Genomic DNA, 17,572 nt, shown 5'->3' with positions numbered 1-17,572 from the left:
TAAGGATTGGGCATGGGTATATATCTGTAGTCGAGTGTATATAGATTTATGAATATATATATCTGTGGATGTCTATAGTAATGATTGATATATATATATCGTAAGAGTTATGAGATGGTGATTTATATCTATAGGTGTATATAGATGGTATGAAATTATATCTTGCTAGAGTGTATATAGAGTTGAACTTTATATTATATATATCTGTTAGAGTATGTATATAGAATGAATGGATATTATATCTGCTTTAGCAGTGTATTATAATGGATGAATAAATATCTGTTAGGTGTGTATAGAGGATGAATATATTATCTGGTAGAGATGTGTATAGTGGGCTGAATAGATATCTGTAGAGTGTTATAGATGAATGGAGTATATATATATTTATCTGTTAGAGTGTATAGATGGCATGAATATATACTCCTGTAGAGTGTGATAATGGTAGACTGACTTATATCTGTTAGAAGGTTATCGTATGAGATAATATATATATATATATGATCTGATTAGGATGTATATAGATGAATGAATACTATATATCTGTAGAGTGTTATAGATGATGATATATATCCTGTAGAGTGTATATAGATGGGATGAATATATATCCTGTAGAGTGCTATATAGTAATGAATTATATAGTTGTAGGTGTATATAGATGGAATGAAAGTATATATCTGTAGAGTTGTATTATAGATGGCATGAAAATATCTGTAGGTGTATAAAATGGCCATGAACTATATATCTGTTAGAGGGTGGTAGTGGATTAATATATATCTGCTAGAGTGTATTATAGATGGATGGTATATATCTGTAGGGGTATATAGATGGATGTATATATCTGTAGAGTGTATATAGATGGATGAATATATATCTGTAGAGTGTATATAAGATGGATGATATATATCTGTAGAGTGTATATAGATGGATGGTATTATATATATATATATATATATATATGGATGAATATATATCTGTAGAGTGTATATAGAATGGATATAATTATATCTGTAGAAGTGTATATAGATGAGATGAATGATATATCTCGTAGAGTGTATATAGATGGATGTAAATATATATCTGTAGAGTGTATTAGTATATGAATATATATATCTGCAGAGTGTATATAGAATGAATGAATATATATGCTATATCTGTAGAGTGTAATATAATGATGAATATATATTCTGGTAGAGTGGTATATGATGGAAAGAATATATATCTGTTAAAGTGTATATATGATAGATGAATATATATATATATATCTGTAGAGTGTATATAGATGAATGAAATATATATATATATATAATATATATATATTATATATATTATCATGTAATGTATATATGATGAATGAATATATATATATATATATATATCTGTAGAGTGGTATATAGATGAATGAATATATATTGTAGAGTGTTTATCGAATGGATGAATATATATCTGTAGAGTGTATACTAGATGGATGAATATATATTGTAGAGTGTAATATAGATGGATGAATATATATCTGTAGAATGTATATAGATGGAATGAATACATTCTGTAGAGTGTATAAAATGCATGAATATATATCTGTAGAGTGTCATATACGATGGATGATATATATTCTGTAGAGTGTATATAGATGGATGAATATATATCTGTTAGAAGTGTATATAGATGGATGAATATATCTGTAGAGTGTATAAAATGGATGAATATATATCTGTAGAGTGTTTATTAGTGGATTATATATATCTGTAAGAGTGTATATAGATGGATGTACTATTATATGTAGAGTGTATATATGATGGATTATATATCTGTAGAGTGTATATAGATGGATGAATATATATCTGTAGAGTGTATAATAGATGGATGAATATATATCTGTAGAGTGTATATAGATGGATGGTATATATATATATATATATATATATGACTGAATATATATCTGTAGAGTGTATATAGATGAATATATATATCTGTAGAGTGTATATAGATGGATGAATATATATCTGTAGAGTGTATATAGATGGATGAATATATATCTGTAGAGTGTATATAGATATATGAATATATATATCTGCAGAGTGTATATAGATGAATGAATATATATCTATATCTGTAGAGTGTATATAGATGGATGAATATATATCTGTAGAGTGTATATAGATGGAAGAATATATATCTGTAAAGTGTATATAGATAGATGAATATATATATATATATCTGTAGAGTGTATATAGATGAATGAATATATATATATATATCTGTAGAGTGTATATATAGAATGTATATATATAATATATATCTGTAGAGTGTATATAGATATGAATGTAGAGTGATATAATATATATCTGTAGAGTGTTTATAGATGGATAATATATATCTGTAGAGTGTATATAGATGGATGAATATATATCTGTATGTATAAGATGGATGATATATATCTGTAGAGTGTATATAGATGGATGATATATCTGTAGAGTGTATATAGATGGATATATATATTCTGTAGAGTTCTGTAGAGTGTATATAGATGAATATATATCTGTAGAGTGTATATAGATGGATGAATATTATGTTCTGTAGAGTGTATATAGATGGATGAGATATAGATGATGTATATATCTGTAGAGTGTATATAGATGGATGAATATATATCTGTAGAGTGTATATAGATGGATGAATATATATATCTGTAGAGTGTATATAGATGGTGAATATATATATCTGTAGAGTAGAATGATATATATATATATATTGTATGTATATAGATGGATGAATATATATCTGTAGAGTGTATATAGATGTATATAGATGGATGAATATATATCTGTAGAGTGTATATATAGATGGATGTATATATCTGTAGAGTGTATATATGGAATGAATGAATATATATATATATATATATCTGTAGAGTGTATATAGATGGATGAATATATATCTGTAGAGTGTATATAGATGGATGAATATATATCTGTAGAGTGTATATAGATAGATGAATATATATCTGTAGAGTGTATATAGATAGGTGAATATATATATCTAGAGTACATATAGATGAATGAATATATATATATCTGTAGAGTGTATATAGATGGATGAATATATATCTGTAGAGTGTATATAGATGGAAGAATATATATCTGTAGAGTGTATATAGATGGATGAATATATATCTGTAGAGTGTATATAGATGAATGAATATATACGTATATATCTGTAGAGTGTATATAGATGGATGAATATATATATATATATCTGTAGAGTGTATATAGATGAATGAATATCTATATGTAGAGTGTACATAGATGGATGAATATCTATATCTGTAGAATGTATATAGATGGATGAAAATATATCTGTAGAGTGTATATAGATGGATGAATATATATCTGTAGAGTGTATATAGATGGATGAATATATATCTGTAGAGTGTATATAGATGGATGAATATATATCTGTAGAGCGTATAAAGATGGATGAATATAAATCTGTAGAGTGTATAAAGATGGATGAATATATATCTGTAGAGTGTATATAAATGGATGAATATATGTCTATAGAGTGTATATAGATGGATGAATATATGTCTGTAGAGTGTATATAGATGCATGAATATGTATCTGTAGAGAGTATTTAGATGAATGAATATATATATCTGTAGAGTGTATATGGATGAATGAATATATATCTGTACAGTGTATATAGATGGATGAATATATATCTATAGAGTGTATATAGTTGGATGAATATATATCTGTAGAGTGTATAAAATGGATGAATATATATCTGTAGAGTGTATATAGATGGATGAATATATATCTGTAGAGTGTATAAAGATGAATGAATATATATATATCTGTAGAGTGTATATAGATGAATGAATATATACGTATATATCTGTAGAGTGTATATAGATGGATGAATATATATATATGTAGAGTGTACATAGATGGATGAATATCTATATCTGTAGAATGTATATAGATGGATGAATATATATCTGTAGAGTGTATATAGATGGATGAATATAAATCTGTAGAGTGTATAAAGATGGATGAATATATGTCTATAGAGTGTATATAGATGGATGAATATATGTCTGTAGAGTGTATATAGATGCATGAATATGTATCTGTAGAGTGTATTTAGATGAATGAATATATATATCTGTAGAGTGTATATAGATGGATGAATATATATCTGTAGAGTGTATATAGATGGATGAATATATGTCTATAGAGTGTATATAGATGGATGAATATATGTCTGTAGAGTGTATATAGATGCATGAATATGTATCTGTAGAGTGTATTTAGATGAATGAATATATATATCTGTAGAGTGTATATAGATGGATGAATATATATCTGTAGAGTGTATATAGATGGATGAATATATATCTGTAGAGTGTATATAGATGGATGAATATATATCTGTAGAGTGTATATAGATGGATGAATATATATCTGTAGACTGTATATAGATGGATGAATATATATCTGTAGAGTGTATATAGATGGATAAATATCTATATGTAGAGTGTATAAAATGGATGAATATATATCTGTAGAGTGTATATAGATGGATGTATATATCTGTAGAGTGTATATAGATGGATGTATATATCTGTAGAGTGTATATAGATGGATGAATATATATCTGTAGAGTGTATATAGATGGATGAATATATATCTGTAGAGTGTATATAGATGGATGAATATATATATATTATATATATATATATATATATATCTGTAGAGTGTATATAGATGGATGAATATATATCTGTAGAGTGTATATAGATGAATGAATATATATATATATCTGTAGAGTGTATATAGATGGATGAATATATATCTGTAGAGTGTATATAGATGGATGAATATATATCTGTAGAGTGTATATAGATGGATGAATATATATCTGTAGAGTGTATATAGATGGATGAATATATATCTGTAATATAGATGGATGAATATATATCTGTAGAGTGTATAAAGATGAATGAATATATATATATCTGTAGAGTGTATATAGATGAATGAATATATACGTATATATCTGTAGAGTGTATATAGATGGATGAATATATATATATATATATATATCTGTAGAGTGTATATAGATGAATGAATATCTATATGTAGAGTGTACATAGATGGATGAATATATATCTGTAGAATGTATATAGATGGATGAATATATATCTGTAGAGTGTATATAGCTGGATGAATATATATCTGTAGCGTGTATATAGATGCATGAATATGTATCTGTAGAGTGTATTTAGATGAATGAATATATATATCTGTAGAGTGTATATGGATGAATGAATATATATCTGTACAGTGTATATAGATGGATGAATATATATCTGTAGAGTGTATATAGTTGGATGAATATATATCTGTAGAGTGTATAAAATGGACTGTAGAGTGTATATAATGGATGAATATATATCTGTAGAGTGTATATAGTTGATGAATATATATCTGTGAGTGTAGATTATATATCTGTAGAGTGTATATAGATGAATGAATACTATATCTGTAGAGTGTATATAGATGATGAATATATATCTGTAGAGTGTATATAGATGGATGAATAAATATCTGTAGAGTGTATATAGATGGATGAATATATATCTGTATAGTGTATATAGATGAATGAATATATATATATCTGTAGAGTGTATATAGATGGTTGAATTTATATCTGTGGAGTGTATATAGATGGATGAATACATATCTGTAGAGTGTATATAGATGGATGAATATCTATATCTGTAGAGTGTATATAGATGGATGAATATATATCTGTAGAGTGTATATAGATGGATGAATATATATATCTGTAGAGTGTATATAGATGAATGAATATATATATATCTGTAGAGTGTATATAGATGGATGAATATATATCTGTAGAGTGTATATAGATGGATGAATATATATATATATATCTTTAGAGTGTATATAGATGGATGAAATATATACATTATATATATCTATATATATATATATATATATATATATATATTCTATATTATCATCACTTCTAACTTAGTTGGAAGTGACAAAACGCGTCAGGCGGGACAGAGTGAATTCATCCAGAGTGTGTCCAGGAAGAGATACGCTGTTTGAAACACGAGATACCGGCCTGAGCGATTCCGTTCCGGAACACAGCGAACTAGACAACCGCACTAGCGTCTGGAAAGACTAATAAACACCTTTTATCTGGTTTTATGCGAGTTTAACTTTTAAAATTTTCTATGTATATTAAAGCGATTTTACACTATTAGAAGCGCATCTCTCCTAGTTAAACCAGAGTGGAATCTGGACGATTAATGGCAGATATGCTCCAATCTATATAGAACGTCTGTAAGTACCCAACTATTGTTGCGGGCGGATCACAGAAGAATAAAAACGAGTCTTGCTGAATGAAAGAGCTTTTTATTCACGTGAATGTGTAGATAAAAATCAATTTCACACAGACGGGTAGTGAAAAGCAAACTAACCTACTATACTATATTGGAAAATTATTCTTTTCCCTCCATCTCATTTTTCTCTTATATCCCTGAGCTTCTTGGAGAAGCGCTGTTTCACAGGTTTTTGTATTTATTTGTATATTTCTACCGGTTGGAGAACGGTTACAAAACGGCAACGGAAGTGAATTTCCAAAATCCTTATCTTTTCCTTTGAAAGTGACATCAAATTGACTAATAATGCAGCTTATCTTTTAAAATGTCCAATAGAATGGGGTGAGAATTATGTATGTCGCATCTTGCATTTGATATAGAACAAGCATTTAAGAAGGTTATGCAGCAGATATGGATACATCACTTATAAACTAGTTTAGGATTGTCGCAAAAGACACTGCTTTGATGGGGTGTGTCAGCTTATTCATATTTGTACAAACAATGTGACCAAATGTGTCTCTTTTTCTGCCTTTATGGCTGGTAATTCACTTTTCTCTAAACATGCAAGAATCACATGTATTTGGAGTGCTGAGAAATTTGAAATTGTTTACAGTTTTACTATCTCTCTTGCACCCAAAATTTGCTTTTAGACTATAGAATGAGTGGCATCACTGCTGAATATGTACAGTCATATGAAAAAGTTTGGGGACCCCTCTCAGCCTGCATAATAATTTACTCCACTTTCAACAAAAAAGATAACAGTGGTATGTCTTTCATTTAGAAACACAGATCAAAGGAGGGCACTCCGAGCAACAAAAGAAGTTTTTTGGGAATAAAGCATCAAATGTAAAAAGGTGCTGTTAACCCAAGGATACCACCAACAAGTAACCACATGTCACATATAATGGGTTTGCATGCTTTAAATAATATACAAAAAGCGGTGGTATAAGGTAAATTTATTTTATATAGATAACAAAAGTACAACAGGTAAATCAATATCTTTTACAAGACAATTTTACATAATATTACTAATGAGCATATACATACCACCAGTTTTGTAAGTTGAAAGTAAAAAGGAGAAACAAACCACAAGGAACAGATACACTTTTCCAAGGAATGAGAATCCCCCAATTCTCGGCACACTAGACTTTGTCAAGGGGGATCTGATTCTTTTTTGGTTTGAACTTACAAAACTGGGGCCATTGTTAAAGTCGAGGGTCAGATAAATTCAACCAATATCAACAAATACTTTCAGGATAATGTTCAAGCATCAGTCACAAAGTTGAAGTTACGCAGGGGTTGGATATTCCAACAAGGCAATGACCCTAAACACACTTGGAAATCTACAAAGGAATTTATGCAGAGGGAGAAGTACAATATTCTGGAATGGCCGTCATGGTCCCGCGAGTTGAATGTCACGGAAAATCGATGGAATGATTTGAGGCATGCTGTCCATGCTTGTCAGCCATCAAATTTAACTGAACGGGAGAGATTTTGTATGGTCAAAAATACCGCCATCCAGAATCCAGATGCTCATCAAAGGCTATAGGAGGTGTCTAGAGGCTGTTACATTTGCAAAAAGAGGCTTAACTAAGTATTGATGTAATATCTCTGTTTGTTGGGGTGCCCAAATTTATGCACCCGGCTAATTTTGTTATTATGCATATTGCATATTTTCTGTTAATCCAATAAACGTTGTCACTGCTGAAATACTACTGTTTCCATAAGGCACGTTATATATTAAAAGGAAGTTGCTAATTTGAAAGCTCAGCCAATGATAAACAAAACTCCAAAGAATTAAGGGGGATTCCCAAACTTTTTCATATAACTGTAGATGTATAAATATGAATGTTTTATAATCTTGAAGTTTAAAGCTTCATTTTAACCTTCTTACGTCTTTCTTTTTTTGTATAAGTTTTTATTTTGCATTTTCAATTAGACAACAAGAAGCCTAGACAGAAAGTAAGAAATACTGTACAGTAAACGGTTGTCTTATATCAATTTTGTATTTCCAAACTTGACCGAAGATGAATGTATTACAAGAGACAGTTTAGGTAGAGGTTTTTATATTGGGGGCAGGCATCACCTATTGCTCTTTTGAGCTGGGCTGGTGATCAGGCAGGGCCCTGACCCACTGCTGTCTCTGGTAGGGTGAGCTATGGGCCCCATATAGCCAGAAATGTGTCTTGGCCAAGTATACTACTTTCTACAGGGGGAGGACCTCGTTGATGGACTTTTTCCATGAGCTCTTGGAAAGAGTTAAGTTGCCCCTGCTCCACTTTCTGAGTGAATGCTTCACTCCCAGAGAGGCCCAGAGGCCAGATTCAGGAAGCACCAGGAGATGGAGTCTCAAATTTGCCCATAGGGGTGTGCATGGGGGCCAAGTGTTGGTTTTGGGTAGAGTTGTATAAGGTACATCCCAAAGATTCTCATGATGGTAACCATTGTGGCAGTGTATGGGAAAACAGAGTGCTCGCCCCTATTGAGGGGATTCTCTAGTATTTCCAATAAGGTGGTGCACCCTACCTCAGCTGTCAGTACCACATTCAGCTTGTGCCACATTCTGCTGAATAAATGATTTAAAGGCATTGCAGAAGGTAGTGTTGTGTTTCCTCCCTATGAGAATCTATCTGCTGAAACCATCTCTGGGGTAGGTACACAGGGGTGTTAAGGAACTCGCGGCAGAGAGATCATTGTTGACTAGATTTGGCTCTCCCACTAGAGATACGGGAAGGTTTGCTTGTTTTTTTCGAAAGCAGCTCGGGAGAACTCTGTAAAAACGTGTTCTAAATTTAATAATTTATTGTACATTCTTATCTTTTTCCCTGCTGAGCAGAATCCTTTGTTTCAACTGAAAGCATCTGCTGGAATTGATCAATAGTTGCTATTATTCCATAGAGACTGCTTATTTTGGAAAAAAATAAAAATGTTTAAGCAATGGAAAACAAATAAGTGAAAAAAGTCGTTGAGATAACCACCCCTTAAAGGGTGGTTTCACCTTTCAGCTTTCTTTTTAGTATTATATAGAATGTTTCTTGTAAAAAAACTTTTTCAATTTGTCTGTTTTTTAATTTCTATAGTTTTTTTAATTTGCCTTTGTCTTCTTAATCTTTCCAGATTGCAAATGGGGGGGGTTTTGGCAAATTCCAGAGGGCTGCTGTAACGATGCACAGACAGTCACTATATTATTGGGGCCCGTGGGGGGCTGTTTGGGCCTATTTTGAAGCCCAGTTCAAGCCAAGGAATCAGGAGTTCCAGCCAGTTGCAGGTTTTCACCACCAAAGCAGAGCTTCAGCTGGAGTGGCAAATGTTGACTTTTCTCTTCCTCATTTTTTAAAAAGCTAATCATTGCCCTCCACTGGAACATACCACGGGGCCACTGGAAAACAAAAAAGATATCATATAGTAAAGGATTTTTTTTTTCTCTTTAGGCTAATGCTAGACAGGGTTGAAAAGCAGCCCAGTTGTTTGAAACACGCAGCCTGAGTATTAGCCCATAGACTGGCATTAGCCCAGTCCTGACTCGTACTTTTTCAGATAACGGGGTCATCTGTAATTTGTATTAGCCATACGTTGGGCTACAATCATTTTCAAAATTAAATGAGCCTAGTTTTTTTTTTCCTAGCAAAATTGATTCATGAGTAGCTTATTTACCATCAAGTTTAAATATATTATATTATTACAGAGAAGCAGGGAAATTATTAATAGTTTGCCAGACTATTGAACAATGCATTCTTGTTTGTTGCTTCTAGATTAATGGGTTTAGGATAATGACGCTTCAGAAATCTCTAGAAAACCTTCGAGATTTAATCTACATTGTTGCCAAAATGAGTCGTGTGCTTAACCTCACTGAGTTTTTTATATACTGTAACATTACTGTACATTGTATATATGTTCTTCTGTGCTGGAGCTTTTTTAATAAAAAAAAAAACACAACTGACTGTATAACTGTAGGAAAGCAATACCATTGCCACAGCTATTTAGTAAGAGGTAACAGTAGAGTTTACAGCAATGACAGTTGAGGTTCATGAAAAGGTGCCAGGAAATTACAGTTCAGATATCCAGTATTGGCCGCCCATGGATGAAAAAACTGAGGTGGTTTATACATTAGGCATATTCAGGTCATCAAACAGTTTTTGGGTGGCAGTTTGCAGGGGAGACTGCACTGCATTCAAGTTGAATTAATAATATGCTCTAATCTAATGCGAAAGCATATGTAGAAAAGGAGGTCGGCTGGCTCAGCAGTTAATTAGTATAATGCATTGTTGTGGGGGCAACAAAGTTATGTATTGCCCCCCTAGGAAACAGTTCACAAGATTTTATAGCATCTAAGAAGTAGCAGCAGGTACGCAAGAAGAAACAACCCAAAATATGAATGCTAGGGTCACTGAACAGTGATGCCATTGTCTCGAGTTACCAAGAAAGTATCTGGGTAAGAGACACAAAAAATGAAAGTTTTGTGTTTGTTTTGTCACTTGAAAAATCAAAAAATTACATTTTGCAGGGCAAAACCCCCATAAGGATAACATTAACCCCCCAAACCATATATTTTTTGGAAAAGTCAGCTTTCAGATGAAATCCAGGAGTCACAGGTGCGTTCCCAAATTGTTGCTTTTGTTGAAAATACATGGAAAAAGCTTTAAAGCTTCCACTAGCTAGCATCTTATCTTCTCAATAGCATAAGTACCAAGAGAAAACATCCTTAAATATTGAATGCCTGGGGTTCACTCAGTTTAATGCACGTTGTGCATAGAGTACCAAAAGTGGTCTGGCAGTTTAGAGACCCCAAAATGAATTATGCGCATACACATTTCCCGGGAGTCCACTTAGCTACTGAATAACCATTTACATTACAGCGTTTTTGGGCGGTAAGAAAAAACATTATTGACCCCCCCAAAAACAGCTGGCAGTACGGCGCTGGAAGTTCGGGAAAATTGTGCAGCAGCAGGACACAAGATTTTCCCGTCTTCTATTTTCCTAGGTGGGGAAGAGCAGGGATAGAGTGAGCAAAGCTGTTTTCATTGCCTGTAAGACATTGCAACACTGACCCAATTATGAGCAAGCTATACGATTTATGGCATTAATCACTGGGAAATTCCTAGCTCATAGTATTGACCAACATAGAAAGAATTCTGTTGTGTAAATTAGTATTTCTTTTTTAATTGTATTTTATTAATTCACTTAAAGCTGATACGACAATAAGGCTTATTGTTTGCACTGGTGTCATTCACACACAGGTGTAAATTCTTATGGACTACAAGGCTAAGCCCCTCTTTAATAAAACAAGGATTTTTGCTGCCAATAGATAATTTATTTGTAGGTGCGGGATGAAACAGATGCCAAACTTTAAATGTAAACTTTGTCCTTTGGAGTATTGCTTGACAACTACATATTCAAATGGTAGAAAAAAATACACAAGTGCAAAATAAGGTTGATGAGTGTTACCATGTAAGAGCCTTCAGGCGTCGCTATCTCAGTTAATGCTTGATTTGAATTCAAAAATTCAGGTTTGCGGACTTGGCCACTTAGGGATCCTTTAGCAACTTTTGCAGCCAGGATTTGGCTTCAACCAGACTGAATCCGAACCCTTAGGGGGTTATTATCAAGCTCCGTATTATATCTCAATATTTTATGCTACAAGCTCGATCAAATCCGCCGTCGGTTTCTTTACACTATTTTATTTATTACATTTTCCCAAAACATTTGCGGGAAATAAAAATTTGCATCCAAATTTTCATGTTTTTTCCTGAATTTTCACCCGAAAACTTTTGTGGTATTGCACGAAACCCCAGCGCGCACCAAAAAATCATTGGGACTTCCCACTGACTATATGCACTCGACAGTCCTGAGGTGCCGGACATCTTTCTAATTCAGACTTTTAAATCCTCGGGAGAGTCCTTGCATGGTCGTGTACGCAAAAACCTGCAGTGACTCTGCGGAGAAGTTCCAGGTAGAGGTATAGAAGCGATGTGCACTTGCGTTTAAATGACAGCACTTCCTGATTTTGATGTGTTCAGCAGCACACGGGTCAGGGTGCGGATAGACTTGTGGTCAGTTGCTGTACGGGTTCCAAAAAATGGACCCGTGCAGGACTCTACCTTGGGTTTAATAAAATACGAAAAACGGTCAAAGTTTTATAAAAAAAAAAATATAAAAATTTTCTGTGGATTTGTTGAATTCGAGTTTAGGTAAATGAATCCCCTTAAAGTCACATAATTCCAATCTCTGGAGCAACAGAAGGGAAAGGTTGTTAAAAACTTTATTTGCCATTCTGCTAATTTTCAAAAACATGGTTATGTTTTAATTATATATACAGATATATCATGTCTGGTACCTTCTTCAGAAATTGTTCACAAAACAGCAAAACTAAATCCCTGATGAAAGTCACCTAACGAGTAACTAAAATACTGGATTCTTTATATGATTTGGAGAAAATATAAAAAGGGGTGAGAGTTCTCTTGTGGACAATACATAAAATGAAATAGATACAGATATATACTGTTGTGTGTGTGGTGTAGATATATATAGTCGTGCCAATAAAATTGTTTATTGCTTCTAAGTCGTCTGTGAGTGCGGCAACTTTTGAACTTTGCAACGTTTTGGAATTTCTTTTGGAGGACCAGCACCCAGGCAAACTTAACTGCGATTTGTGAGTGCCGATACCTACATTAATTGATATATTTATATATATATATATATATATATATATATATATATATATACGAAAAACATTGCATATATGTAGAGAGAGAGAGACTTTCAACATCTGAAACTTTTTATACTGTAAATTATTTATTAAAAAAAGCTCTGACCATTTAAAAATATAGAATAGCTTAAAATTCAAACAGTTAAGTAAGAAAATATATGTCCTATTGATTTACATTTTGTTAAAATAAGGAGTTAGATTTAAACAGTCTTAGGAACATCCCAAGTTCACAAATAGAAATTTCTTGTGTACAATTCCATCCTACTTGAGTACAGATAGTTCAGTAAAGTGCCAATATAACATCATGGTCAAAACGAGTGCCATTGAATAGGACTTGCCATACATTTGTCTACTGATTTAATCTGAAAATGGTTTAAATCTTGACACAAGCAGGATCTGAAGCTACTCATGTTGTGTCCTTTGTAGGCAGTAAGATAGCAGTAACCAGCAACCCTCCCCATGTTGTGGTTAAGAGATAAACAGGGGGAAATTCTGCAGGGGGATGCTGCAAATCAAATTATTTACCTTCAAGGACCAAATTGGAATCGCTTCAGTTTACGGTTTAAGAAATAACAATAACCAATTATTTTCATGATTAAGAAACAGTACACCAAAAAATGATACAGAGATATGATACAGAGATCAGCTGGTATCCTGTGCCTTTTCTTCTTCTTCTTGATGGCATGCCCCCATGGCTACAAGCAGCTTGTTAATGTAAAACTATATAGTGGGTCTAAAGCCTAAAGATCAGGAATAGTTTAAACAGCGGTTCCTTAATCAAAAGCTTTATTCCAGGTTACATTTAAAAACAGTGACGACTTCAACAAGAGACATTACTTTCTGTTCTATGACATTGATCCACTGAGCGTTAGGTCTCATTCTGGCCAACTTATCAGAGGGTATGTCAGCAGTACTCTAGCCTTTATGACTATGTCAATTAAAAGCATCAATTAAACATAAAAACACTTGGAAACGGTTTTAAGGTAAAAATCCAATATACCTCTCTTTATCAATCACTCATGTAGATCTCTCCCCTCCCTAGTTTAACACTTTCAATGCCCTGAAACTTAATATTGGTTAAATCTCCATTATGTGCATACATGATATGTTTTCTATTGCTGAAATGTTCTTATTGTTAGTTAGTTTGTTCTGTTCCAATTTTCTTTATCAAAAGTGTGAGATGCTCTTGGCGAATATATATCTGTAGAGTGTATATAGATGGATGAATATATATCTGTAGAGTGTATATAGATGGATGAATATAAATCTGTAGAGTGTATAAAGATGGATGAATATATATCTGTAGAGTGTATATAGATGGATGAATATATGTTTATAGAGTGTATATAGATGGATGAATATATGTCTGTAGAGTGTATATAGATGCATGAATATGTATCTGTAGAGTGTATTTAGATGAATGAATATATATATCTGTAGAGTGTATATAGATGGATGAATATATATCTGATTAGACTGTATATAGATGATGAATAATATCTGTAGAGTGTATATAGATGGTAATATCTATATGTAGAGTGGTATAAATGGATGAATATATATCTGTAGAGTGTATATAGATGGATGTATATATCTGTAGAGTGATATAGATGGACTGTATTATCTGTAAGTGTATATAGATGGATGAATATATATCTGTAGAGTGTATATAGATGGATGAATATATGATCTGTAGATGTATATAGATGGATGAATATATATATAGTATTATATCTGTAGAGTGTATATAGATGGATGAATAATATAATATATTATATATCTGGAGTGTATATAGATGGATGAATATATTATCTGTAGAGTGTATATAGATGGATGAATATATATCTGTAGAGTGTATATAGGATGGATGGAATATATATATATTATTATATATATATATATCTGTAGAGTGTATATATGATGAATGAATAATATATATGTAGAGTGTATATAGATGGAATATAATATCTGTGATATAGATGGATGAATATATATCTGTAGAGTGTATAAAGATGGATGAATATATATCTGTAGAATGTATATAGATGGATGACTATATATATCTGTAGAGTGTATATAGATGGATGAATATATATCTGTAGAGTGTATATAGATGGATGAATATAAATCTGTACAGTGTATAAAGATGGATGAATATATATCTGTAGAGTGTATATAGATGGATGAATATATATCTGTAGAGTGTATATAGTTGGATGAATATATATCTGTAGAGTGTATAAAATGGATGAATATATATCTGTAGATTGTATATAGATGGATGAATATATATCTGTAGGTGTATAGATGGATGGAATATATATATCTGTAGAGTGTAGATGATATATATCTGTAGAGTGTATATAGTTGGATGAATATATATCTGTAGAGTGAATATAGATGAATGATAGATGGATGGAATATATATCTGTAGAGTGTATATAGATGGTGTAATATATATATATAATATCTGTAGAGTGATATATAGATGATGAATATATATCTGTAGAGTGTATATAGATGGATGAATATATATATATATATCTGTAGAGCAGTGATCCCCAACCAGTAGCTCGCGAGCAACATGTTGCTCCCCAACCCCTTGGATGTTGCTCCCAGTGGCCTCAAAGCCGCAGCTGATTTATGAATTCCAGGCTTGGAGGCAAGTTTTGGTTGTATAAAAACCAGCTGTACTGCCAAACAGAACCTCAAGTAGGCTGCCAGTCCACATAGGGGCTACGATAGCCAATCACAGCCTTATTTGGCAGTGCACCCCCAGGAACTTATGCTTTTGTTTGCTCCCCAATAGTTTTTACATCTGAATGTTTCTCACGGGTGAAAAAGGTTGGGGACCCCTGCTGTAGAGTGTATATAGATGGATGAATATATATCTGTAGAGTGTATATAGATGCATGAATATATATCTGTAGAGTGTATATGGATTGATGAATATATATCTGTACAGTGTATATAGATGGATGATCTGTAGGTTTATATAGTTATGAATAATCGTAGAGTGATGATATATATATCTGGAGTATAAGAAGATGGAATATATATCTGTAGAGTTTATAGTGGATTATATATATATATCTTAGAGTGTATATAGATGAATGATATCTGTTGAGTCTGTAGTATAAGATTGAATATAATTCTGTAGAGTGTATATAGATGATATATATATATCTGTAGAGTGTATATAATAATGAATAATATATATATCTGTAGAGTGTATATAGATGGATGGAATATATACTATCTGTAGAGTGTATAAAATGGATGAATATTATATCTGTAGAGTGTATATAGATGAATGGAATATATATATCTGTAGAGTGTATATAGATGGATGAATATATATCTGTAGATGTATATAGATGGATGAATATATATCTGTATAGTGTATATATAGATGAATGATAATATATATCTGTAGAGTGTATATAGATGGTTGAATATATATCTGTAGAGTGTATATAGGATATAATATGGATGAAATATATATCTGTAGAGTGAATATTATTAGAGTGTTGTAGATGGATGAATATATATATCTGTAGAGTGTATATAGATGATGATGAATATATATCTGTAGAGTGTATATAGATGGATGATACATATCTGTAGAGTGTATAAAATGATGAATATTATATCTGTAGAGTGTATATAGATGATATATATATCTGTAGAGTGTATATAGATGGATGATAAATATCTGTAGAGTGTATATAGATGGATGAATATATATCTGTTAGTGTATATAGATGATGAATATATATATATATATCTGTAGAGTGTATATAGATGGTGAATTATATCTGTGGAGTGTATATAGATGGATGAATACATATCTGTAGAGTGTATATAGATGGATGAATATCTATATCTGTAGAGTGTATATAGATGGATGAATATATATCTGTAGAGTGTATATAGATGGATGAATATATATCTGTAGAGTGTATAGATGGATGAATATCTATATCTGTAGATGTATATAGATGGATGAATATATATCTGTAGAGTGTATATAGATGGATGAATATATATATGTAGAGTGTATATAGATATATATATATCTGTAGAGTGTATATAGATGGATGAATATATATCTGTAGAGTGTATATAGATGGATGAATATATATATATATATCTGTAGAGTATATATAGATGAATGAATATCTGTAGAGTGAGATGGATGAATATATATTGAGTGTTATAAATGGATATATATATCTTTAGAGTGTATATAGATGGATGAATATCTGTGGAGTGTATATAGATGGATGAATATATATCTGTAGAGTTATATAGATATGAATACCTATCTGTAGAGTGTAAAAAATGGATGAATATATATCTGTAGAGTGTGTAGATGGATGAATATATATATCTGTAGAGTGTATATAGATGGATGAATATATATCTGTAGAGTGTATATATATGAATGA

Source organism: Xenopus laevis, chromosome 6S (genome assembly GCF_017654675.1).
Source record: "Xenopus laevis strain J_2021 chromosome 6S, Xenopus_laevis_v10.1, whole genome shotgun sequence".
NCBI lineage: Eukaryota > Metazoa > Chordata > Amphibia > Anura > Pipidae > Xenopus > Xenopus laevis.
Note: the sequence above shows the minus strand (reverse complement) of the source record.